The 26995-nt window shown below is 35.8% G+C and overlaps 1 protein-coding gene across 4 annotated transcripts in view; it reads left to right on the forward strand.

Moving 5' to 3' along the window:
• The window catches only part of RSRC1 (arginine and serine rich coiled-coil 1), a 403298-nt gene that overhangs the window by 256742 nt on the left and 119561 nt on the right, over positions 1-26995 (forward strand). The window lies entirely within an intron of this gene.

The following is a 26995-nucleotide window of genomic DNA, read 5'->3' on the forward strand; positions in this document are numbered from 1 at the left end:
AGAACTTATTTATAGCAAGTGCGTATAGTAGGTAAGTTTGTATTTAATAATTTTAATGAGATTAGAAATTAAAAACATGGGGAAATAAAAGAGCAGAGTGTTCAGGTGAACATTAGTGTGAAATATTAGTATGTCTTTGTAATGGTTTTTTTTTCCCCTTTTATTATTTTTTCATTTATTTTTATTAGTTGGAGGCTAATTACTTTACAATATTGTAGTGGTTTTTGCCATACATTGACATGAATCAGCCATGGATTTACATGTGTTCCCCATCCTGAACCCCCCTCCCACCTCCCTCCCCATCCCATCCCTGTGGGTCTTCCCAGTGCACCAGCCCCGAGCACTTGTCTCATGCATCCAACCTGGACTGGCGATCTGTTTCACACTTGATAATATACATATTTCGATGCTGTTCTCTCAGATCATCCCACCCTCGCCTTCTCCCATAGAGTCCAAGAGTCTGTTCTATACATCTGTGTCTCTTTTTCTGTCTTGCATATAGCGTTGTTGTTACCATCTTTTAATTTAACAGTCTGATTGTTCCATTAGAAAAAAATGTTTGGAGCATGAAAGTACACTGATAGCTCTTTGATTGTGGACAAAACTATAAAACCCAATTTCAAATATTCAACTAAATATTGAAAGCTTTTTCTTTGTATTTGATATTTTAAAATAGGTTGCACATGTTCATGCATATAGATGTACATTATATGTACACACATATATGTATGCACACACACATAAAGGAATGGCATAGCTATAAATGCAGTTTAATATACATATTAAATATATCATGGCATCTCCTCCCATATGTGACACTGCCCTTGGCAAGTAATCTGAAATGGTGTACAATGGTATTCAGTGAAGTTTTGAACAAAGAAAAGCATAATATTCGTTTGATCTCAATAGTTGCTTCATGGAAGATTCAGCATGAGTTAAACCATATTAAAAAAAACCAACTTTTTGTTTATATATGATTAGATCCAAGTTCAAATAATTTTATTAAAAAAACAATTTCACCTACATGTATGTCTGATAGGGCATTCAAAAGTCTTGTGGGACGTGGGATAATTCCTTCTAGAGAAGTGTAGGAACTCTAGAATCCTTAACCTGTGCCTACTTAACGCCATTTGAACATCATCAGAGGCCACACCAAGAAGAAGAAGGCAAAGAAAATGCCACAAAACTGAAATCAAAGGAGATGCCTAAGGAAGTCTTTGGCTGTGTCTTTGATTCGACCTCGTAACTCCGTCTTGAAGACGTGGAAAACATGCATATGGGAGATGCTGTTCAGGAAGAAGCCTGACACAGCCTCACTGAGCAGGATGATAAAACTCTTGGCCGACTCCAAGCAGTCTGGCCACTCTCAAAAACAAGACGCAGAAGAAAAACTGGGATTGAAGTACTTTAAGCAGAATACCAGGCTGCTATTTTACACTTGAAGGGAGAGTACAAAGAAGAAATTGAAAATCTGCAGCATATCCCTGCAGTGTAGATTAAGGCACTTAAGGAAGTGGCCGTTGAAGGAGGAAGAGTTGTGCTGAGCCATACATTCTGTATCCCCAGGGTCATTTGGAAATTGCTGACTTGATCCTCCTTTGCAAAGCCCAGAAGGACTAAGGGGTCATTTCCTTCATCCCACCATCTGACTGTCACCCCCGTCTGTTTGGGGTTTGCTTGCAGTGGCTGTAACAGGAAGTTTCAGCAATCTTCATTTCAAATAACTAGATACTGAATCAGGCACTGATTCTAGTTTACTGATAGCTGGAGTTGACCCCACACCTCAAAAGAAAATAATGGTGATATTTAAATGAAACTTGGTGCTCGTTCAGTGCTGAAAAAGAAAGTAATTAAAAACATCATCACAAATTTCCAAAGTGCTGTATAGGCGCAGTAACCGCACCCACTGTGAACCACACAGTTCTAGACCTTCGTTTGTTTGCTTATGGGAAAAACCTTGATCCGATCTGACTAAATACACTTAGGCAAAATTTCTTCAGGTAACAAATTTGAATAGTAGTCTTGCTATGTCTTAACTCAGAGAAGTGGCTATTGGGTAATAATTTCAGGGCCCATGCAGAAGCAGAGAGATTTCTGCTGGGGTCCTTTAATGGACCGGAACCTGGTGGTATGGAGTCGATGATAAGAAAGTAAAAGAGAGACAGAGGCTGATATTCCCTTGTTTACGCAGAGGACCAACAAAGCCCTTGACACAGGACTTGCATCACTCATGAAGGCACCAGGCACCCTCTCGAGGGGGTCTTAGAAGCCCAGGCAGGAAAGTGAGCACGACAGGTCTCCATGCTCCAGAGAATCACCCAGAAAAAGAGAGAGATAGAGAAACAAAAAAGACCCGGGGACCTAAGCTGTGATGGAGCAAAGGTGCTTTAATGATTTTTCTATGAGTATATATAGGCTGTGGTACAAGAAACTTCTTTCGGAAATGATAGAGATCAGAAAACCAAACGTACAGCAACCGTTACCAAGGGAACAAGGGGTAATGTTAGTCACAAGGTCAGGAGACAGTCCATATCTCAAGAAAGGGGAGCAAGACTAAGCAGTTTTGTCCTAAAGAGAATGTTTGCTAAAGGAGACCCAAGCCTGCCTCACACAATGACCTCAGTCCCTGGGAGCAGCCCAGGGATCGAGCCCGAGTCTCCTGCATCGCTGGCAGATTTTTTACCGTCTGAGCTACCATCCATGTCCATATAAAATACTTAATTTTATGCTATGGTAATAGTTTAAAATATTTAATATTTTACCCAAGTCTGACATGGAAATGCCAATTCTGCATTATAAACAATTAATAGAAATGCTAATTGTAAAACTGCATCTTGGGGGAGAGGGTGATTTTTTTCTTGTTTTTGTTTTCAAGTTCAGATTTTTTTATTTCTGTGAGTCAGGGAAATAAGCATCTGACACTTGTTCATGCTAAGGGAAAGAACATTCCTTTCAGTGAGTGGACTCCATTGAGCTATTGAAATTGCCAGATGTCTGAGACATGTTCACATTATAATACTTTCAGGTCTGTGTCTTAAGCAGTAAGCACTGCTTTGCTCTGACATCAACCCTAAGTAAATATTATGGTATTATAGGACAGGTTCATAGAATGTATCTCCAGTAAGGAACTGACAATTGTCTTAGCTGCACACATGCAATAGTAACAAACGTGAGCCAGAAACTCCTTCTGGCAAGCCCGCAGTGCAAGGTGTGACTAGGACGGGAAACTGGGTTTAGGATGTGAGACGGACACGAGGACATGGCAGAAACCTGCACTTTGTCCTGTAGTTCACATGTACGTTATTGCGGCAAGCTTACTTCACAGCTCACAGAGGATAACAGCGGCAATAGCCAAGACTTAGTGTGTGCTTTCTATACACTAGGCATCACACTGAGCACTTCACTTGGATTCATGCCTGTGATTTGCACACTCACCTCATAGAAGAGGTACTGTTATTAACCCTATCTTATTGTGGCTCATAAAGGTCAAACCTTTAGCAAGTAGTAGTGGTAGATCAGTGATACTCATGCATTTACCCACAACAATGTACCAGCTCTGTACTCATTATATTATTTTGTCTATTCCCAAATTCTAATCTTTATAGTTCTAATATGCCTAGCTCAGAATTTATTTGCTAGTTTACATAAAACAGTGAGAAATATCCACAACTGAATCAATTCTTTTCATGTGTTAAAAATCACACTAGAATTTGATTATACCTTGTTTTATAATGTTTAGACTAGTCAATATAAGTAACCCAATCTAGAAAATAGTAGAATTTGGAAAGAGAAAAATAATGGAATTATCCTAGCTATAACATAGAATATATACTATGTGAAATAGTGACATTATTAGCTTGAATCTCAATTTCATCTTCAAATTATACTGTTTTGTATATAGATCGTATGTGTGTGTTTGTACATTCATATATACAGAGATGGAAAAATTATTTTATCTAGATTCAGTGAGTAATTTTACCAGTGCGTTAGCACTGCCTATTACAATTTAAATGACCTAGCATTCTATTTCTAGAAAATATTTTATAGAAATACTAACATGTCTCACAGATGTGTATAGAAGGATGTTGGTCACAGCACTGTATCAATATGTTATAAGGGAAAATTGGAGACAACTTTAAAGTCCAATAATAATGGAAAGAGTAGTTTCTTCACTTGTAATTTATTAGTGTGATCTAGTCACATAGTCTTTCTTCCAGTCCTTCAAATGCAGTACTTTTTCAAAACCTTTGAACTTGGCTCATATCTCTTCCCTCTTCCTATCTTACTTCTCTCTCTCTCTGGTCTTTCCATGTCTGACTTATATAAAGGACCTCATCTTAAATGTCACTACCTGTGATGTGGAGTTGGTCAGAAGGGGATAGAAAAATTAGTTTAAGTTGATATTTAGAAACTGGTGAAGAATTTTAGAGAAAGTGGGAAGCTTAAGAATGATCAGAGGTTCAGCGATGGGATGAGGCTCATGATACAGTACAGTTGGGGTGGGATGGATACTGAGAGTACATGAAGCCCATGAATGTGGTTTGTTTATAATAAGGTTTGGTAGTTGTGAACTGGAGATGGGGTGGAGGGGCAGGGAATATTAGGCATTCATGAGGCTGTCTAGTGGAAATGAGAGAAACAGAGGTGGAGTTGATAAGCGATGGGCAGGCAGTATGAGGGAGTATTCAGCTCGCAGGGCAACGTATGTCCACAGGATGCATTAAAACTTAAGGAGAGTGTGAGACTCTTCTGTGGGTAGTGAGCCATAGATGATATGATGGTGAAAGAAAGTTCTCGTTTCCTCAGAGAAGCCTTCCCTCTGCTATAGTCTATAGTAGCTCTCCCACTATTGCTCATACAACCTAATCATTTTATTATTGTAAAGGTTGGGACCCTGATTTGTCATTGGGAGGAGTCTGTGGTACAATTCTTCATTGAAAATATTAATTTTCAGAATGAGTCAGTAGTATGATTCTATTTAAAAGTAAAATATTACATATATTAACCTATGGTGTACGTATTAAATATTTTTGAATTACATATATCTTAATGAACTTAGAAAAGGGTCAAAGTGTTTACCATGTCTCAGGCACTTCTGGAATCTTTTCCTGTATTGTGTAATTTAACCCTTACTACCATTTTATGGGGCTTCCCAGTACCCGGCTGCCAGTGCAGGTAGACAAGAGACTTAGGTTCAATCCCTGGGTTGCGAAGATCCCCTGGAGGAGGGCACAGCAGCAACTCCAGTATCTTGCCTGGAGAATCTCATGGACAGAGGAGCCTGGTGGGCTACAGTCCATGGTAAAATTAGTATATTCCCATTTCAAAGAAGGGAGAACTGAGGCATAGAGGTGCTGGGTTAGTTGCCTGAGGTCCCAGAGCTGGTAAGGGACCTAGAGCTGGGAAGACAATGTGTAGCTATTTACATTTACACTTAAATTAATTAGAAGAGTATGAAATTAAAAATTCAGTTTCTCATTCACACTAGCCAGATTTCAAGTGCATGATAAACACATGTGGCTAGAAGCTGTCTTATCTGGGCATCACAGATATGTATACATTTTCATCAGTATAGAAAATTGTGGTAAACATCTGACTCTAGACTCTGTTCTTACCTGCTGGGTAACATTGCCTCCTCTCAAGTCAAGCTATGGACCAGTTACTGTACTGTGAAATGGGAGTAAGAAGGGTAGAAACTTTCAGATTTTACTTTGTAGATTTCTGTATTGTTTATTTTTCTCCATTAGACAAGTACTGTTTTTGGAATTTAAAAAAATTAGTCAAATAGTCTTCCTTCAGAAATGGAATAATAAGGTACAGAGAAAACATTGATAAAGCATGTCTTCATCTAAATGATGGAACTCCAAAGACATAGTCTTATCAGACTTGCCAGCAAATAGTAGAATTTACCTTCATAAAAGTGTACCATAGAATCATATAATTAGCAAAGATATCTCATGATTTCTCTCATTATAGTTCCAGAGGAAGGCAATATCGTTAGATAAAGAATCTTTTGCTTGTTTCTGCCAGCATTCTGGTACCCGTCCCACTGGTAGTGAAATCTGTTTTTCCAGGCTGGTACCATAAATCAGCTTCACTCACCATTTCTGTCTGCCTTTGCTTCTTCCTTCCTTCATTTATTTACTTATGACTTACTATGGAAAAAAAAAGAAAGGGTGAAAATTATATTGCATGAGAACTAAGAGAAAGTAGCTAAGTATTTGCATTTCTGAGTATTCTCTTTTACTTCTTAAACTTAAGGATTGATAATTTGTGCTACTTTAAGATCAGTATCAGTAACTGCTTTTCCTGTTAGCAACTAAGTCATTTTATAAACTTATCTAAGTATATAGATTCCAGAAGCGTTTCTGAATCACTTTATATTTTCCATCAAGTAATATGCTTTATGTGACATAGAAGATGTTTAATGATTATATATAATAAAAAGATGTATGGAACTCTTAGAGGAAAACATAGGCAGAACACTCAGTGACATAAATCAAAACAAGATTCTCTATGACCCACCTCCTAGAGTAATGGAAATAAAAATCAAAGTAAACAAGAGGGACCTGATTAAAGTTAAAAGCTTTTGCACAGCAAAGGAAACTATAAGCAAGGTGAAAAGACAACCTCAGAATCGGAGAAAATAATATCAAATGAAACAACTGACAAAGGATTAATTTCCAAAATATACAAGCAACTCATACAACTCAATACCAGGAAAACAAACAACCCAATCAAAAAGTGGAAAAAAGACCTAAACAGACATTTCTACAAAGACATACAGATGGCTAACAAACATGTGAAAAGATGCTCAACATCAGTCATTATTAGAGAAATGCAAATCAAAACCACAATGAGATACCACCTCAAACCAGTCAGAATGGCCATCATCAAAAAGTCTACAAACAATAAATACTGGAAAGGGTGTGGAGAAAAGGGAATACTCTTGCTCTGTTGGTGGGACTGTAAATTGATACAGCTACTATGGAAGAGGGTATGGAGAGTCTTTAGAAAACTAGAAATAAAACCGATATATGACCCAGCAATCCCACTTCTGGGCATATACCCTGAGGAAACGAGGGTTGAAAAAGACACATGTATCCCATTGTTCATTGCAGCACTATTTACAATAGCTAGAACATGGAAGCAACCTAGATGCCCATCGACAGATGAATGGATAAAGTTGAGGTACATATACACAATGGAATATTACTCAGCCATAAAAAGGAACGCATTTGAGTCAGTTCTAATGAGGTGGATGAACCTAGAACCTATTATACAGAGTGAAGTAGTCAGAAAGAGAAAGATAAATGTTGTATACTAACACATAGATACAGAATCTAGAAGAATGGTACTGAATAAATTATTTACAGGGTAGCAGTGGGGAAACAGACATAGAAAATAGACTTATGGACGTGGGGAGAGGGGAGGAGAGAGTGAGATGTATGGAAAGAGTAACATGGAAACTTATGATACCATGTGTAAAATAGAGAGCCAGTGGGAATTTGCTGTATGTCTCAGGAAACTCAAACAGGGGCTCTGCATCAGCCCGGAGGGGTGGGATGGGGCGGGAGATGGAAGGGAGATTCAAAAGGGAGGGAATATATGTATACCTGTGGCTGACTCACGTTGAAGTTTGACAGAAAACAACAAAATTCTGTAAAGCAATTATCCTTCAATTAAAGAAAAAAAAGATGTATGGAGATCCACTGAAAACTATTTGACAAGGTCCAGTCGACAGAAACAAATCATCTTGAATTTCAGTTCAGGTAGGATCATGACTTAATTGACAATTTAATGAGCATTTTTGAACTCTTACTAAATGTGTAGATAATATGACAGGTGCTTAGTATATGTAAATGAACAGTTCACATTCCCTGTCTGTCCTAAGTGTAACAGTGGAATTTTATGCAAAATGCAGAGGCAAAGGAATAGTAAGAATAATCTTGGGAAAATGGAGGAGTCGACGCAAGAGCTGGCTTTGAGAGCTGAAAGGAATTCCCCAGCAGCCATATTTGGGTTAGTGGAACCTACCTTGAGTATTAATAACTCTGGGTAGACCTTAATTGTTTCTAAGCCTCCTTCAATCACTTGATATATGCTGTCCTTAAAGTTTGACCACCCAATTTCCTCCCCAGTCAGAAAACATCGTACTGAAGAGCTTTTTTTCTCTCTGCTACTCTGCTGACATTTGATTTATTGAAAGCAAATATCAATGGCTATTAAAACACTAATCCTTCATTAAGCTACTTTTTTGTAAACCTTTGTGTATCCGTATTTATAACTGACAGTGATTTGAAAAGGAAGTCTAAGTACAGTACAAGTGATACTCAAAAATTTAAAGGAAGTAAATCTTTAATGGTTTTCTTTTATGTTCATTGTTTAATGAACATTTCTTTACTGTTCATTGTGTACATAATTGTTAAAGCTGACAGGTGAATAACTTTAGAGGTTATATTGTATACTTCCTAAATTTAAAATGTTTTAGTAAAATATTTTCTATGTAATTGGAGCTTCCCTGGTGGCTCAGACGGAAAGAATTTGGCTGCCTTGTGGGAGTCCCAGGTTCAATCCCTGGAAAAGGACATGACAGTCCACTCCAGTGTTCTTGCCTGGAGAATTCCATGGATGGAGGAGCCTGACAGACTACAGTCCATGGGATCACAAAGAGCTGACACAGCTGAGCAACTAACACTTTCATTTCTTTTCTATGTAATTAACCCAAGGCTCCCAAAATCAGAAAATTAGCAAGGATTACCATCTTATTTCTGTAAATCATCAGTGGATTAACAAGTTAAATGATAGAAGTAGAAATACTTATGCTTCTTATTGGCTGTTGTTTCAGTATACAAATTTGTTAATTTTGTATATTAATGAACCACTAATATAAGCTATGTTGTAATAGCAGTTCTTTTTAAATTAAAATAATATAAGTTAAAGAACACTTGCTCTTCGCTTATTATCCTCATACTTCTATCAAAGGCACATGCTGTCAGGACCAATTAGTTATCATTTATACTTTTTTTGATTATTCTCATTGGCTGGATCTAGACTTGCCTTTAAGCTATGTGTATGTTTTTGACATTTTCTTCAAAGACGCAAACTAGAACTAAATGATAAAATGCGTTGTGCCTTCTTGCAGATACATTTACAGTATTGAGCTGTTTGTAGGTGATTTTGCTGGGCTATAACAAAATAAAGCCTAAAGCATCATATTAACTGTGCTGTTTGTATGGGTGCTAATACACTTTGAATAAAACCCTCAATTACTAAGCATTTTTGAGTCCTGACAAGACAGTCCCATGTCATTAATGGTATCTTTATAACCTTTTTAACTTCTTGTTTCTCTGACAGAGCTCTACAATAACAGCAATGGGTTTGCCCTTGGCAAGCAAAAACTCATTTTGAGAGGATAATAGGTATTTACTATTTAGATAGCTGGCAATAAAATTTCTCTGAATGAGATTTTCCTGAGAAACTATAAACTGATTAAATTACTTTCTTTTAATGGACTAGAAAAGTGTGTAATAATAGTTTGTTGAAGCTTTGCATCCAGTGTCTTGCTTCCTTTTTTAGAGACATAGAAGCAAGTCTGGTTTAGGTGAATTATAGGGGTGGGTAGAAATTATTCTTGATGATACAGTTTATTCTCAATTTTTTTTCTGTAAGTAAAGGAAAAATGTGGGTACTTTTGTGAAGAAAGATGTGCCCAATAATATATCAGTTTACTTCAAACTTTATTTTAGTCAGAAGTAAAATTTAGCAGTTGTTTTATGCCTTAAAAATTCTGTTTTTAGGAAATATACCCCAACAAGGATGTAAGTTTAGAAAACCACCTTGTTTTTCTGGTTGATATTTTTGCTTGACTATTTAAAATAATTTAAAATCAGTAAATTATTTTATCTATTGCTTAAAGGCTAAGTTGAAAGTTTTACTAGTATTGCTTATTTCATACATGTGTTTATATTTTTATGAGAAATTTAGTAAGAGATTTTTTTAATGATTTTTAATATGAACCTTATAAAATCTAATGTACCAATCCATGGTATAAATTATAAGAAAGAAATTTACATTAGTTTTGATAGAAAAGGAATACTAAAATATATTTCATTATTATAGAACTTGATTAAGGAGTGTCTCAAAACTCTACTTAATGTGAATTTTGTCAATAAATGTCAACTAAGAAAAATTTACATTTCTTGATTTAAAATGTGAAATCTTACATAAAATATATTTGGTAACTTGTACTCTATAAACATTTCTCTTTAAAGAGAAATCCGTTATGGTCCTTGGGGGTGACAGCTTGCAGAATATCTTTCAAGGCCATGAATTTTGCACAGAAGTGCATCAAATTCAGTATTTTTATTGGCAGTCAGAATTTCATATTTGTCACTATAATAAAATTGTGATTTAAATGGGACCTTGAATGTCCTATCCTTATGTGAAGTACTTTGAATTTGAATATCGCACAGATCCTAACTTAGAGCACATTCATTTTCTCTTAAGCCTTTGGCACTGACACATCCATCCCTGGCATTGTTTTTCATTCCAGCAAATCTGTGCTGTTGGCACCAATAGGTACAAGGAACACTAGTCATGATAGTAAAGAAGTGAAGAGAGAAACAATGACATTTGTCTTCCTCCTTGAATGATCTAATCAAGGTCACTACTACATGCTCTAAACTACTTCATACTTTAGCTTTTACCTGGTTAACTGTTTTGTCATTGTGCTTTTTTCTTCCCTCACTTCTCAGTATTATAATAAATAAGCATTAGTGAAATATTGTGAAATAATGGTTCATCTAGTAAATTTATTAAATTTTGTTTTCAGCTGACCTGGGCAGAAGTTTTTAGAGAAAATTGACATTACCTTAAAATGGAATCTTATCCTCTTTAATACACAGTTTTACTTTAATTCTGATAATCCTGAAGTTATTGGTAAATGTGATTAACTAAAGTGTAGTAAGGATGTAATGAATATGTGTTTGTGTTTTAGTCATTTATTTTTAATAAGAAATAAATATAGGTTCACTACAATTTTACACTTTGTTCAACTTACTGTCACTCAAGTTGGGTAATGAATATACCTTAAAAATATAAAGTTTTTTTCAATATTTTAATGGTAACATATAGCACAGATTTTGTGCTGTTGTAATAGTTCTTGTGGAGTAAAGAAGTCGTTAAAGAAAGCTATCACTGTGATTATTACTATTTTATAAATGATTAGAGTATGAAAAAATATAAATGAATGTTTTCTGCATAAATGCTATCAACTTAAAGTTTATTCTATTTAAAAAAATAGAGCTAGCAGATTTTTTGTAGAGATAAATTGCTATATGTACCTATCAATTTTTATGAGAATAGTGAACCTTTAGGTCTTTATTATTATTATTAAAACTAGGAACTCAGAGGGTTCCTTGTGTGGGGGAACTTCCATCTTCTAGTGTGAATCAGTGCAGTTACCATAATGTTTTGTCTTTCAACAAAATGCACACAAATATGAATTTTAATTCAATGTTATGCTGTGTTGATGAACCATATCTACATATAGTTTTACGTTAATCTTTATGGTCTCCCAAACCCTCCACCCCCTACCACTGTTGGTACCTGTGTTAATTTTCTTAATTTTATGAAATGGTAAACATTTAACACCTAAAATTCTTTTAATATATAATGCAGGACTTGACAACAGAATACAATTTCATAGAACTGCTTACCGGTGTAGAATATTATTTTTGGCAATTTCTCTCTTAAACAGTTCTTACATTGAATTTTTCTTTCTTTTGAAGAGATTTTCAATTTTAACATGAAGGAACTGGTGTCATGGGTAAGGCTTTTACATGGAAACAAAGTAGCAGATTGAAGTGGTTTCAGGGCTTTAATCCCTTGGTAAATTAGCCAGCAGGCTAGCCTTTTCATAGACATGCTAAACAACAGGTTGATGCCATTTGGGCATTAGCAAAGAGAACCACCTGAGGGAATAGTGAGTGAATAAGAAGAAATGTAGACGGGGAAGAAGGCATGGCTGTTAGCTTTTCCTGGGTCCAGTGGCTAAAGTAATACCCATAAATGAGTCATTGTAGCTGATATTTTCAGCTTCTCTTTCTATGTTCTTAAATTTACATTATTCTCAAAATTCTCAAATGTACTTTAAAGATGACATTATGTTTTATTATTGTATAATGCTGAAGTTGTACATGAAAACTTAAATGCCAATAAATTTATTCTTACATGTTATACATTTATACTTTCTCTTTTTTGAAAAGGGATGAGGCTTTCAGATTTGTTCGTAGATTGTTTTTTTTAATCAAGTAGAAGACAACATTTTGAAATGTGAATGTGTAGAATTAAAAGGATTTTAAATATTTCAATAAGCTTGCCTATTTGGAAACTATAAACAAATGTTTATAAGCTATTATAGAGATATTTTCTTAAAATGTTTTCACAGTTTTCCAAACTAAACTGAGAGAAATGAACTATTTGTCATATTGCATTATCTGTTAGACAATGTATTTAAATAATACCATAAATAAAGAATAGTGACCAGCACAGTTAGCAACATTTATTAGGAAAAATTATTTAAACTTTAACCAAGGAATGTAACTTCATATAAATGGAAAAGAATTTACCTAATCTCAGGAAGAGCAATTTATAAATTATTTATTTTACATATTATTTAAAATTCTTAAGCTAATTGGTACCTTGGTATTGATAAATATTAGAATAATATACCATGAAGAAAATTGATGAAGGAGTAAAATCATTAAAATAACTTGGTACCCTATGAGGCCCTTTCTCTAGGCTTTTAATTTTTCATTTAGAAGGGGGGATTTTAAGGATCAATATGAAGATCTGTTGATAATATTATATTTAATTAGAGTAATCAAAAACCATGCTCAGAGCATGACACCTGCCAGGGAGAACTTCAAAAAGACAGTAAGCAGCATGCGTTAGAGTCGTCTCTTTTGCTTGTCCATGAGCACTAATCTAGCAGAAGTCCCAAATGGGGCAGCTAGTCAGCTATTTTATTGACTTTGATCTGGTTTGGGGGGCAGTTTATTTTCCCATAATGCCGTTGATCAATGATTTCCTTTCAGCAGTGATGTAATTAAAGGGCTTTAGTCGGCTTCTGCTGTGTTGCCTTGAAATTTATTATTCTGGAGATTTAAAGAAGATCGATAGGGTGCAGTGGCCCGATGTTTAGACCCGAGTAGGAGGACCCTACTGAGAGTATAAGGCATGCAGGAAACAAGGCTTCCGGACACAAACAAGATGTTTACCTGGGACCCTGAGCTGACCTATTCACAACAGATCCTGTATAACCAGTAGCATTTTAGTACCTATTTTTATCACAGCCTCAAAACTCCTTTGTCCTCTTTGTTATTGATTTTTAGAGTTTATTTTAAAGCAATTGAAATCAAATATTCCTGTTGTCAAAGGAAAAATTAAAATTTAAACATATTTGCCAGAAATGCAGGATTCAAATGCCTTCGTCATGAAAGGGAAATAAAGCATGATTTACAGGAATTAATGGATGTCTTCAAACACTCACTAAGATTGATTTAAATAGAATGCCATTAATTTCCTTTATTTTATAACCAAACACAAATAGTTTATTTTTGTATGTGTTGAAATTTACATATAATGAAGTGTTCATTAAGTGATCAAAATATCACATTTGGGTAATGAACTCATGGGACATGACCTAGCACTAAGTAGAAATTAATAATTGCCTTACAGCTTACATTATTTGGTACTTCAGTAAAATCAGTTCAGAGAGTCCTTAGAATATGTAAACCTTACTTCCTGGGCCTCTTAAAATTGTGTTTTAATGAAATCAGAATAAGTTAAAAATTAAGGAATCAGGTTTAAGTTCCCCAAATGATTTTCTGTATTACTTTGTTAATAAGATTGCTGTTAAAATTTTTTTTCACCGAATACATTTGAAAATTATACACACTTCTCTTGGAAAATCTCAGTGTACATTAGCATATTTTAGATTTTAAGAAATCCCAAAGTAGTCCTCTTTAACTTTGCTTAACATGACAGCTTTCAGTTTTACTTGCCCTATGTCATAGGTTTCATAGAGCCCCAGTTTGAAAAATTCGAGAACCAGTGAAAACAATCCTGGCAGGACAAGAGACAGATGTCCTGAATTCTAATCGTGGCTTTGCCTTTCATTGTCCATATGACTTTCACCAGTTAATAAGCACTCTGTGTCTCAGCTTTCTTATCTGTGAAATGAGATTGTGTCTAGAGGTTAGGGTTGTCAGGAGAGGATACCCAACATCCTGAGGAGCATTTTCAAAATGGACATTCCACCAGACGCTATCTCCTTGTGCTGAGTTTACCTGTAGATGCTTTGGTCTACTGGTTAATTTATGCCAGTATTAAAACTTACTTTCTCAACCTTGCAATTTATTTATTGAACTGTTGCTTTTAGGGACTTTCAGTCTTCAAAGACATGTTGAAAATATCGCAGTTATACTTAGAAATCAAAGAGTAAACATAAGCACAATTTACTGCTTTGCTAAATTTAGCAAATGGTGGCAGACTGAACCTCTTGATAAAAGTAACAAGCCATCTAGCCAGAAAGCAGTATTGGTATTGCAGATACAGTGTTATTTGCTATCTTGATAAACATTAACTAATTTATAAACATTATTAAAACCATGTAGCATAGTTAAGTAATCAGTTCAGTTCAGTCGCTCAATTGTGTCTGACTCTTGGTGACCCCATGGACTGCAGCATGCCAGGCTTCCCTGTCTATCACCAACTCCCGGAGCTTACTCGAATTCATGTCCATTGAGTCAGTGATGCCATCCAACCATCTCATCCTCTGTCATCCCCTTCTCCTCCCACCTTCAATCTTTCCTAGCATTAGGGTCTTTTCAAATGAGTCAGCTCTTTGCATCAGGTGGCCAAAGTATTGGAGTTTCAGCTTCAGCATCAGTCCTTCCAATGAACACCTAGAACTGATTTCCTTTAGGATTGACTGGTTGGATCTCCTTGCAGTCCAAGGGACTCTCAGTCCAAGGGATTCTCCAACACTACAGTTCAAAAGCATCAATTCTTCAGCACTCAGCTATCTTTATAGTCCAACTCTCACATCCATGTATGACTACTGGAAGAACTATAGCTTTAACTAGATGAACCTTTGTTAGCAAAGTAATGTCTCTGCTTTTTAATATGCTGTCTAGGTTGGTCATAGCTTTTCTTCCAAGGAACGAGTGTCTTTTAATTTCATGGCTGCAGTTAAGGAATAAGCAGAAGCAAATAACCATAGCAGAAAAAAAAAATAAGTAAATTAGAGATTTTATGTACATTTTAATCGCTGTTGGTCATTTACAGTGAATTCTTGTAAGTCTTACAAGAATTAAGATTTCTTGGCATCTTTTAGGAGCACCAATGACTTAGTAAACAATGGTGCCGTTGAATTCAGTATCTGCAAAGTAAAAGGAGTAGAGGGATATGGAGAATTGTAATCCCTGCCTCCTGGAGCTTAGAGGCCAGGAGAAAGTACTGTCATACAATGCAGGAGAAATGAAGTGGCAGATACAGATATCCATTAAACTTCTAGATCCACAGTTGAAGATGGAGGGACATAATGTTTCATTTCTTTTCTTTCATAATTTATTTGTTTTATTTTTCTTTATAGCACTCATTGCTCTCTAGCATATTTTATGCTTGATTAGTGGCTTAGCATCAAGCTTCCCAACTAGAAAGTAAGCTTTGTAAGGGCAGGAATCTTGCCTATTTGTTTCAAGAACATATCCCCCACCCTGTAAAGGTAACTAGCACATGGTGCATGCACGCTAAGTCACTTCTGTTGTGTCTGACTCTTTGAGACTCTGTGGACTATAGTCTGCCATAGGTGCTCATTAAAGTTGGTAGACTTTTCAGAACTGTTGACTTTATGCACAGAGTACTGTGATCTGAACAGTGCTTTAGGTAACAAACATTAGAACCACAGGAGTAATAAAAATTAAAAGAGGGTAAATGAAAAATATCTTTTTTTAAATTTACTGATATACAGGTTATGAAAATAACCAAGTTTGGGAAAGGTAAAACCATTTAAATAATACCATTATACAAGGTAAAGGAAGCATAGGATAAGGCACAGAGCTGAGAAAGAATAATTTTCGATACTGTTTGACTATGATGTAAAAGTAAGAATTTTACTTATTTAGTATTTAGAAAATAGGTTATCAGTATTTTCTATATATGATCATTATACTTCAGTTTCACTGTCTTTTACACTTGCAGTTTATCAAGAAGCCAGGGTTGTTAACCACATGATTGTCCTTTAACTTCCCTGGTGGTTCAGATGATAAAGAAACCGCCTGCAATGCAGGAGACCCAGGTTCCATCCCTGGGTGGGGAAGATCCCCTGGAGAAGCAAATGGCTACCCACTCCAGTGTTCCTGCCTGGAAAATCCCATGGACAGAGGAGTCTGGAGGGCTACAATTAACAGGGTCACAAAGAGTCGGACATGACTGAGTGACTAACACTTTAATTGTCCTTTACGCCACTCATTCCTATTGTTGAGTAAACTCCTAAATCTAAATCCTAAGTGTTCATCATGGAATGTGCTTACTTGTTTTCCATCTATATTTTCATACTAAGTGATCTAATCCATTTTCAGGACTTCAGATAGCATCCATCTGTAACAATTTCTAAATTCCAGTACTCTCTGAGAAGAACTGCAGACTTACATAGCTAATTGCCTGTCCTCTCCACTTACCTGTCAAACAGGAAAGTCCTGGATTCTTCCTGCTCACACCCTTATCCCTGCTCCTCTCTCATTGTCCCTTCATTACATCTTTCCAGTTGCTCAAAACACTAATTTGGCACTTCCATTCTATTAGCATGGTCTGTAGCCACCTAAGATACATTTAAATCTTTCTACTGATGCCATTTTTACTGTCTTTACTCTGGGCAAGTCATCAAAATTTCTTGCCTTGACCACTGCAATAGCCTTCTATCTTATGTTTCCACAGTCTTGCCCCCTATAACTCATCCCATAGTTTGCAGAATGAGCTTAAACTGTGAATCGGAACCTGCCATTCCCCTGCAGGAGAAAACACAAAAACGCTTGGTGGCTGCCATTTGCTGCTGGGATGAAATTTCAGTATTCTTAGTATGGCGCCAGGTGCTTCCATGTTTGCCCATGTCTACTTCTCCAGCCTCATCTTAGACTGTTCTTTACTAAACTCTGTACTGGCCTGCTTTTTTTCCTTGGTTTGCATGTTATTCCACCTGCCTGAAATAGATACCTCCATCCTCTCACCCAAATTAATTTAGGCTTGTTATTAAAGTTTCAGTTTAAATTTTATATCTCAGTGAAGCCCTGACAACTGTTCACTCGATAACATCAGTGTCTCTTTGAAATTTTGTGAACTTTTCCTTCATAGCAATCAGTCAGTTTTTAATTAAATATGGTGTTCACAATTATTTGTTTGACCTTTCTCAGACCTTTAGAGAGTCAGACTGTGTGACTCTTGAATACTGTGTCCTCAACACTTAGCATAGTGCCTGTCATGTAGAAGGTACTCAGTAAGAGTCTCCGTTGTTGTTGTTGTGTTCTAGATAATTGATCTCTTTTGGATTTTTAGCTTTTCAGCATTTCATAATTCTCTTTGACCTTTTGTGGTGTGAAATACAGAGAAAAGTATAACCATGTGCATATCACTGGATTATGAAACACAGTACCACCTGTGTTATACTACCCAAAACAAGAAACAGTGCTTCACTAGTACTTTGGAAACCCCAATTTCCTTTTACCTATCATTACCCTCTATTATATTAATCACTCTCCTGCTTTTATTAATAATTTTCCCACTTAAGTATATAATACTAAGCACTATGGTTAAATTTTCCCAGTTTCGAACTGGAATCATATACTATATATTCTCTTGGGTTTTTTGTTTTCTCAACATTGTTCTTAAGATTCATCTCTTTGCTTGTAGCAGTACTATGTTGATTCTGTGCTGTATCGTATTTCATTGTATGAACATACTACAGTTTTTGGTGTTTTCTTTACCCTTTTTGCTATTGATGGACTTTTATTGCACTAATACAAACAAGGCTGCTCTGAACATTCTGGTAAAAGTTTATATTCTCTCTCGCGTATACATGAAGTTCTCTAAACTCCATAACTAAGAGTAGAATTGCTGTCTCATAGGGTATGTGTGATTTCAAATTTATGAGGCAATGTAAAGCTTTTCCAAAGTGGTTATATCAGTTTCTTTTCTCAAGAATAGCATATAAGAGTTCCTATTGCTCTAACTTCTCACTGTTACTTAATATTGTCAGACTTTTTTATTTTCAGTTCAGTTCAATCGCTCAGTCGTGTCCGACTCTTTGTGACCCCATGAATCGCAGCACGCCAGGCCTCCCTGCCTATCACCAACTCCTGGAGTTTACTCAAACTCACATCCATCGAGTTGGTGATGACATCCAGCCATCTCATCCTCTGTCGTCCCCTTCTCCTCCTGCCCCCAACCCCTCCCAGCATCAGGGTCTATTCCAGTGAGTCAACTCTTCGCATGAGGTGGCCAAAGTATTGGAGTTTCAGCTTCAGCATCAGTCCTTCCAGTGAACACCCAGGACTGATCTTTAGGATGGACTGGTTGGGTCTCCTTGCAGTCCAAGGGACATCAAGAGTCTTCTCCAACACCACAGTTCAAAATCATCAATTCTTTGGTGCTCAGCTTTCTTCACAGTCCAACTCTCACATCCATTGGAGATTGGAAAACCATTGGAAAAACCATAGCCTTGACTATACGGACCTTTGTTGACAAAGTAATGTCTCTGCTTTTTAATATGCTGTCTAGGTTGGTTATAACTTTCCTTCCAAGGAGTAAGCGTCTTTTAATTTCATGGCTGCAATCACCATCTGCAGTGATTTTGGAGCCCCAAAAAAATAAAGTCTGTTTTTTATTTTAGCCAGACTTAAATCATTTTATTTTTAATTTCCATTTCTCCTGTTACCAGAAAGCTTTAGTAGTTTTTCACTGGTTTATTAGGCACATAAATTTCTTAATTCATGAAGTGCCTTCTTGAGTGTTTAGCCCATTTTCCAACTGTTATGTTTTCCCTTATTTTTTTTTTCCTATTGACTTGAAGGAATTCTTGATAGAGTCTGGATATGAGTTGTTTATAAATAATTATGAATGACTGAATGTGACTCTTTCCAGCCCACCTACTACTTCTTCCTCATTCTCTGGAGTTATAGGGTATATATTGAAGATACAGAGCGATATCCATGTTCATTCTACTTTCAGTTGTGAAGCATTGTTTGGTATCTTTATGATCTGCCATTTTTGTTCTAAAGATAAGTCAAGATGATAGTTAAATTTTAAAAGATCTCTTTATGGTTTATATTAATAGGAAAATACAAAACTTGATTTCCAACTTCCCTAAAGAGTTAAGTAGAGGTTTTCTTTCTGAAATGTGTAAAATGGGGAAGGAGGAAGGGATTGTTATGCCCGATGTCCGAATCCCCGAGCGGGAAGAGAGAAGGCTTCCAAGACAATGCAACTCGCAAAAAGGGAAGTTTATTGCTGACTTGAGTCAGGGCTCCTGCCGCAAACAACGCAGTGGTGCAGGTCAGAGAGCCCCGAGCCCAAGCTGTTACACAAATTTATAGCACACTCTGTTGGTAGTTGGTTTAAGCGGATTGGTTACAAGTTTGCAAAGCAATTTCATTGGTCAAAACTTTCGCGCGCAGGACTTTCCCAGGGGTTTCCGCCCCATTCCTAATTTCCTAATTGGCAAACAGTGGTCAATGTTTAAGCAAAAGCTGATTGGTTGTATCCAGGTGGCCTGATAATCTTACCACCCAGAAGTAGGAAGGCCTGCTCCTAATCTAAGCTGCCTGCCATGGCGTTACTTCTGCTTACCTCACAGGATGAGAATCATAATATACATAATTCAAAATATTTTGAATTTATCTGAAGAATCTTGATCCTATTCATGTAACTGTGATGAGCTTTACTGGAACCATAAAATGTAAGTGATTCAAATTATTGTTTCAGAGCCACTGATTTTGGTGACTTCCCTGGTGACTCTGATGGTAAAGAATCTGCCTGCAATGCAGGAGACCCACGTTCAGTCTCTGGATTGGGAAAATCCCCTGGAGAAGGGAATAGCTACCCACTCTAATATTCTTGTGTGTGTGTGTGTGTTTTTAAATTGGAGGCTAATTACTTTACAGTATTGTGGTGGTTTTTGCCAAACATTGACATGAATCAGCCACAGGTGTACATGTGTCCCCCACCCCGAATCCCCCTCCCCTCTTCCTCCCCATTCCGACCTCAGGGTTGTCCCAGTGCACCAGCTTTGAGTGTGCTGTTTCATGCATTGAACTTGGACTGGTAATCTGTTTCACATATGGTAATATACATGTTCTGATGCTGTTCTCTCAAATCATCCCACCCTTGCCTTCTCCCGCAGAGTCCAAAAGTCTGTTCTGTACATCTGTGTCTCTTTTGCTGTCTCGTGTATAGGGTCGTGATTACCATCTTTCTAAATTCCATATATATATGCATTAATATACAAATATACTGTATTGGTGTTTTTCTATCTGATTTACTTCACTCTGTATAATAGGCTCCAGTTTCATCCACCTCATTAGAACTGATTCAAATGCATTCTTTTTAATAGCTGAGTAACATTCCATTGTGTATATGTACCACAACTTTCTTATCCGTTGGTCTGCCGATGGACATGTAGGTTGCTTCCATGTCCTAGCTGTTGTAAACAGTGCTGCAGTGAACATTGGGGTACACGTGGCTCTCTCAATTCTGGTTTCCTCGGTGTGTATGCCCAGCAGTGGAATTGCTGAGTCATATGGCAGTTCTATTTTCAGTTTTTTAAGGAATTTCCACACTGTCTCCACAGTGGCTGTACTAGTTTGCATTCCCACCAACAGTGTAAGAGTGTTCCGTTTTCTCCGCACCCTCTCCAGCATTTATTGTTTGTAGCCATTTTGATAGCAGCCATTCTGACCAGCGTGAGATACCTCACTGTGGTTTTGATTTGCATTTCTCTGATAATGAGTGATGTTGAGCATCTTTTCATGTGTTTGTTAGCCATCTGTATGTCTTCTTTGGAGAAATGTCTGTTTAGTTCTTTGGTCCACTTTTTGTTTGGGTCGTTTGTTTTTCTGGTATTGAGCTGTATGAGCTGCTTGTATATCTTTGAGATTAATTCTTTGTCAGTTGCTTCATTTGCTATTATTTTCTCCCATTCTGAAGGTTGGCTTTTCACCTTGCTTACAGTTTCCTCCATTGTGCAAAAGCTTTTAAATTTAATTAGGTCCTATTTGTTTATTTTTGCTTTTATTTCCATTACCCTGGGAGGTGGGTCATAGAGGATCTTGCTGTGATTTATGTCAGAGAGTATTTTGTCTCTGTTTTCCTTAGGAGTTTTATGGTTTCTGGTCTTACATTTAGATCATTAATCCATTTTAAGTTATTTTTGTGTATGGTGTTAGAAAGTGTTCTAGCTTCATTCTTTTATAGGTGGTTGACCAGTTTTCCCAGCACCACTTGTTAAAGAGATTCTTATCTCTATTGTATGTCTTTGCCTCCTTTGTCAAAGATAAGGTGTCCATAGGTGCGTGGATTTATCTCTGGGCTTTCTATTTTGTTCTGTTGATCTATATTTCTGTCTTTGTGCCAGAACCATACTGTCTTGATGACTGTAGCTTTGTTGTATAGTTTTAAGTCAGGCAGTTTGATTCCTCCAATTCCATTCTTCTTTCTTAAGATTGCTTTGGCTATTCGAGGTTTTTTGTGTTTCCATACAAATTATGAAATTATTTGTTCTCGTTCTCTGAAAAATACCGTTGGTAGCTTGATAGGAATCACATTGAATCTGTAGATTGCTTTAAGTAGTATTTTCACTATATTGATTCTTCCAGTCCATGAACATGGTATATTTCTCCATCTATTTGTGTCATCTTTGATTTCTTTCATCAGTGTTTTATAGTTTTCCATATATAGGTCTTTTGTTTCTATAGGTAGGTTTATTCCTACGTATTTTATTCTTTTCATTGCAATGGTGAATGGAATTGTTTCCTTAATTTCTCTTTCTGTTTTCTCATTGCTAGTGTATAGGAATGCAAGGGATTTCTGTGTATTAATTTTATATCCTGCAACTTTACTATATTTATTGATTAGCTCTAGTAATTTTCTGGTGGTGTCTTTTTCTATGTAGAGGATCCTATCATCTGCAAACAGAGTTTTACTTCTTCTTTTCCAATCTGGATTCCTTTTATTTCTTCTTCTTCTTTGATTGCTGTGGCTAAAACTTGCAAAACTATGCTGAATAGTAGTGGTGAGAGTGGGCACCCTTGTCTTGTTCCTGACTTTAGGGGAAATGCTTTCCCTTTTCACCATTGCCATTCTAGTATTCTTGCCTGGGGAATTCTATGGACAGAGGGACTGGCAAGCTATAGTCCTTGGGGTCAAAAAGCATCAGATATGACTGAGTGTCTAACACTTGTCTTGCCTAACTTTTACTGATTTTTTAAGAATCACTTCAAATGTCACCTTTTGTTGGAAGTCTTAGTTATCCTCCACCAGAGTGAGCAAATTCTGTATTTCCTTTGCAGATCTATATCGTAGAACTTAACTACTACACTGCTATGAAGATGGATTTCTTGTCTACATCCTGTTCTTGTTTCTTTAGAGCTTTCATAGGTCTTCTGTCAGTCGTAACCACCCAGGAAGTCATAAAATACGTGTTCTTTAAAAAGAAAATCTAATGGGATAGGGAGGCCTTATCCCCCTTGGCAGTCCAATAAATCATCCTCTTAAAGGGTTAAGTTAAAATTTTAGTACTCTCCATTACTGAACTGGAAGATTAATTATAGAAACATCTTAACAGTTCACTTTTACAGTTAACTTGCAGCTTTTACAGTTAATTTCTCTCTAATTTTCCTTTTAAGGTATCCTTAGAAATTTTATTTGATCATACAAAAGAAACAGCAGATCATTTGAGTGTTATCAGTTTCTTGCAAGCACATCCTTTCTCCGGGAGGTATTGACGTAGATGGAATAAAGTGAAATTTTTTCCAAGTCTAACCCTTCAGCAACCCTTGCTAAATACAAATGAATCATCTGTAATTACATTCAATGGCAGTTTTGTTAGGTGTCATTCATGATTTCATTGTTAGTTGAAAGTATCCTCTACGTAACCCCTGTATTTGCTTCTAGACAAATAATCAGTCTTTTTCATTGTGTTTTCTTGAAGACAGTGTGAGGCTGGGAAGCAGGGATGATATTATGACTGTTTCCCTTATTATCATCTCTTTTGATTTTTACCTCTGTGACCTACTTCCTGTTTCCAAAGAGGTATGGTTTGAGAAATAGTCAAGTTTTATTTTATTGTTGTTGTTGTTGAAATGGTCCAGCTTGGAAGAATCTTCTGTATATTTTAAAATTGTTTTCATAGAGTATGAAGAATGCTTTTTCAGTCATGTACACTGCTCCTTTTTGCCTTTTACCGAATGTGCTGGGTTTGATGTGGGGCTCTGGAATCAGACTTCCTCTGTTGGTTTTGGCTCTGTTATTTACTAGCTAACTGAGTGACTTTGGGTGATTACTGAAGTTTTTATGCCCCAGATTCCTAACTGGTAAAAAATGGGATATTAATGTTGAGCATTAAATAACTTTACATATGTAAAGCTTAGAATGATTGCTAGTACATGGTAACTCAGTAAATACTGACTTTTGTTTATTATTATTATTGTTGTTATCAGTGTTATGTGAGTTGATTGAACCAGAACTCACTATAAAAAGTGAAAGTTTTTTTCAGCAAAAACAATTGGTTATTTGTTATCTCATACAGTTAGAACAATTTTATATCTTTGCTCCTTCAACAAGATGAAGAGCTGTTCATCTTAACAAGACTAATATTCTGAATTATATTAAAACAAATTATGATTAGTCCATGGAAGCCTTCATTAATATAGTATTTGACTTCAAAATACATAATTTGCATAGACTTGTACAAATTATTCTTATTTTTAATGATACTCTAATTTGCTTTATTAGATTGTTTTTATTTTTCCTTGATTTTAAAGTTTCATGGAATTTCAGATATGATATATCAAGACTTTTCCTTTATTATGTCACAAAGAATTCTAAGTATCAGAACATATAGCCATATCTTTTATCTTGAAGATCACTAGGTATGTATCACACATGCTCAATATCTATTTTTGTGCTTTCAAATTTAATGCATTCTTTAATTAGTAATTTCATACTTTGAATTAACATTCTATTGGTAATTTATATAGAATAATTTCCTTTATCTAATTTCTAGTTTTCTTTTATTCTTTTCCTTCTGTTAACTTTTTTTTCTTCTCTCAACTATTCTGATAGGTTCAATTTATTTCAATTTGTTTCACTTTATTTTATTGAAGTAAAGTTGATTCACAATATTGTGTTAGTTTTAGGTGTACTGAAAATTGATTCAGATATATATGCAAGCACACATATATAATGTCTTTTCAGATTATTTTTCCACAATAGGTTATTATGATGTTGAATATAATTCCCTGTGCTAAACAGTAAATCCTTGTTGCTTATCTGTTTTATGTGTAGTAGTTTGTATCTGTTAATCCCATAATCCTAATTTATTCCCCTCCCCAGTCCCTTTCCCCTTTGGTAACTTGTTTGTTTTTTGTGTCTGTGAGTCTATGTATATGGATTCATTTGTATTATTTTTAAGATTCCACATGGAAGTGATATCATATAATATTTGTCTTTCTCTGTCTGACTTACTTCACGCAGTATGATAATCTCTAGGTTCATCCATGGTGCAGATGGCAATATTGCCTTCTTTATGACTGAGTAATATTCCTCTGTGTGTGTGTGTGTGTGTGTGTCTGTGTGTGTGTAAGAAGGTAAACTAAGAAGGTTCCCTTCTCTCCGTACCCTTTTCAGCATTTATTATTTGTAGACTTTTTGATGATAGCCATTCTGACCAATGTGAGGTGAGACCTCATTGTAGTTTTGATCTGCGTTTTCCTAGTTAGTAATGTTGAATATTTTTTCACGTGCCTGTTGGCCATCTGTATGTCTTTGGAGAGTTGTCTGTTTAGGTCTTGTGAATTGTTTGTGTCTTTTAATTTTTAAATTTATTTTTAATTGGAGGATAATTACTTTACAATATTGTGTTAGTTTCTGCCATATAGCAACATGAATCAGCCATAGGTATACATATGTCCCTCCCACCTCTCACCCATTGCACCCCTCTAGGTTGTCACAGAACCTCAGGTTTGAGCACCCTGCATCATACAGCAAATTCCTGCAGGCCATCTATTTTACATATGATAATGTACATGTTTCATGTTTGTTTTTTAATGTTGAGTTTTTGACCTGTTTGTCTATTTTGAATGTTAACCTCTTGTTGATCACATTGTTTGTAAATATTTTTTTTCCCATTCTGTAGATTGTCTTTTTTTTGTTTGTTTCCTTTGCTGGGCAAAAGCTTTAAGTTAAATTAAGTCCCATTTGTTTATTTTTATAAGTATTCTGATTGACAAATCCAGCTGAATTTCTAGCTGATAGCCAGCAACCATCAGGCACATGAGTGAGCAAGCCTTCAGCCCACCAGCCGTTAAGTCAGTCCCAGTCTTTGTGTTGCCCCATTTGATGCTGCATGGAGCTACTCTGCCTGAATCATGCTCAAGTTCAAATTTGTAATGATTTTCAAATGTGTAATGTTCACAGTTAATGATTGTGGATGTTTCAAGCATGAATTTGGGCTGATATATAGCAAAGATAACTGACCTAAAAAGGTAAACTCTTTTCCTTTCTTCAAAGTAACATTTTTAAGGAAATAAATATTATTGGAATTATTTCCCAGGAAATTTGACCACGGAAGTCACTTGGTATTTTTGGCATAGGAATAAACTCTTTAGAATGTTTGTTGAAAAAAATTTTAAGCTCTGTAATAATATATATAAGTAAAGCACAAAAATAACTCCAACATTTCTTCATCTCTGACTATGTATATTTCTTGTACTTTGACTGACTATAATAACTGCCAGTTTTCTTAACATCATCATCATTATTATTGTCTTAATTTGTATAGAACAGAGATGAGAAATACAGAAAATCAGTCACCACTCATTAGGCTACACGTATAATGCAGTGGTAGTTGATCTTTCTTATGCTGAGTCCAGGTATAACTTCCAAATTCTCAGCACAGCACTTCATGTCGTTACAGATGTTCATGCCAGTGGAATGAACACCTGAGGTTAGACCTATGTTTATAAAATATCTTATAAATATTTTAAAATTTAACATATGACATCATCTTCATATATAATTTTCTTCCCTTCCCAATTTGGCCCCCAGACTCTCAAAGCTACCTTGATACCACCATCGCTCTGCTTATTTGAAGAAATTTCTTTTATTTTTGAGAGGTCTCTACTTCACATACACTTTTTTTCCTTTTCTCTTTTTTTAACCTCTCCTGTAGCTTTTTTCTTTGTTAAGTCAAAAGTTACCTAAGTTTGTGGGAAAAAATCACTCTGAGATTTCCCTAAGGGGAAAATATGGTGAGTAGGAAAAACTATTACAATTTCCTATAAAACATTTTCACTATGGAAAAAAAGATGAGAAGTAAGTATATGAGTGATGAGGTTATTTGCAAAATTTTATAGTACATTTGAAGAGAATGATTATGTAAGGAAACTGAGGCCTTGCCATGTCCCAGGTGCTGGACTGCTTATACACTTTAACTTATTTGATTGTCAGAATACACCTACCGGGAGAATATCATTACCCAAATTTTTCCATTCATACAGATTTATTAATCATTTGTTCTTATTCATCTGTTAATTTATTCTTTTTCTTCTATAAATTATTTGAAGGATTTTATAGCACTGTAATAAAACAGTGATGTGTGAGTTTTTAAATATCAGTAAAAGGAAAAATGTTCATTAATCAGTCAAGAGCAGGAGAAAAA

This window comes from Cervus elaphus, chromosome 19 (genome assembly GCF_910594005.1).
Source record: "Cervus elaphus chromosome 19, mCerEla1.1, whole genome shotgun sequence".
Taxonomy (NCBI): Eukaryota; Metazoa; Chordata; class Mammalia; order Artiodactyla; family Cervidae; genus Cervus; species Cervus elaphus.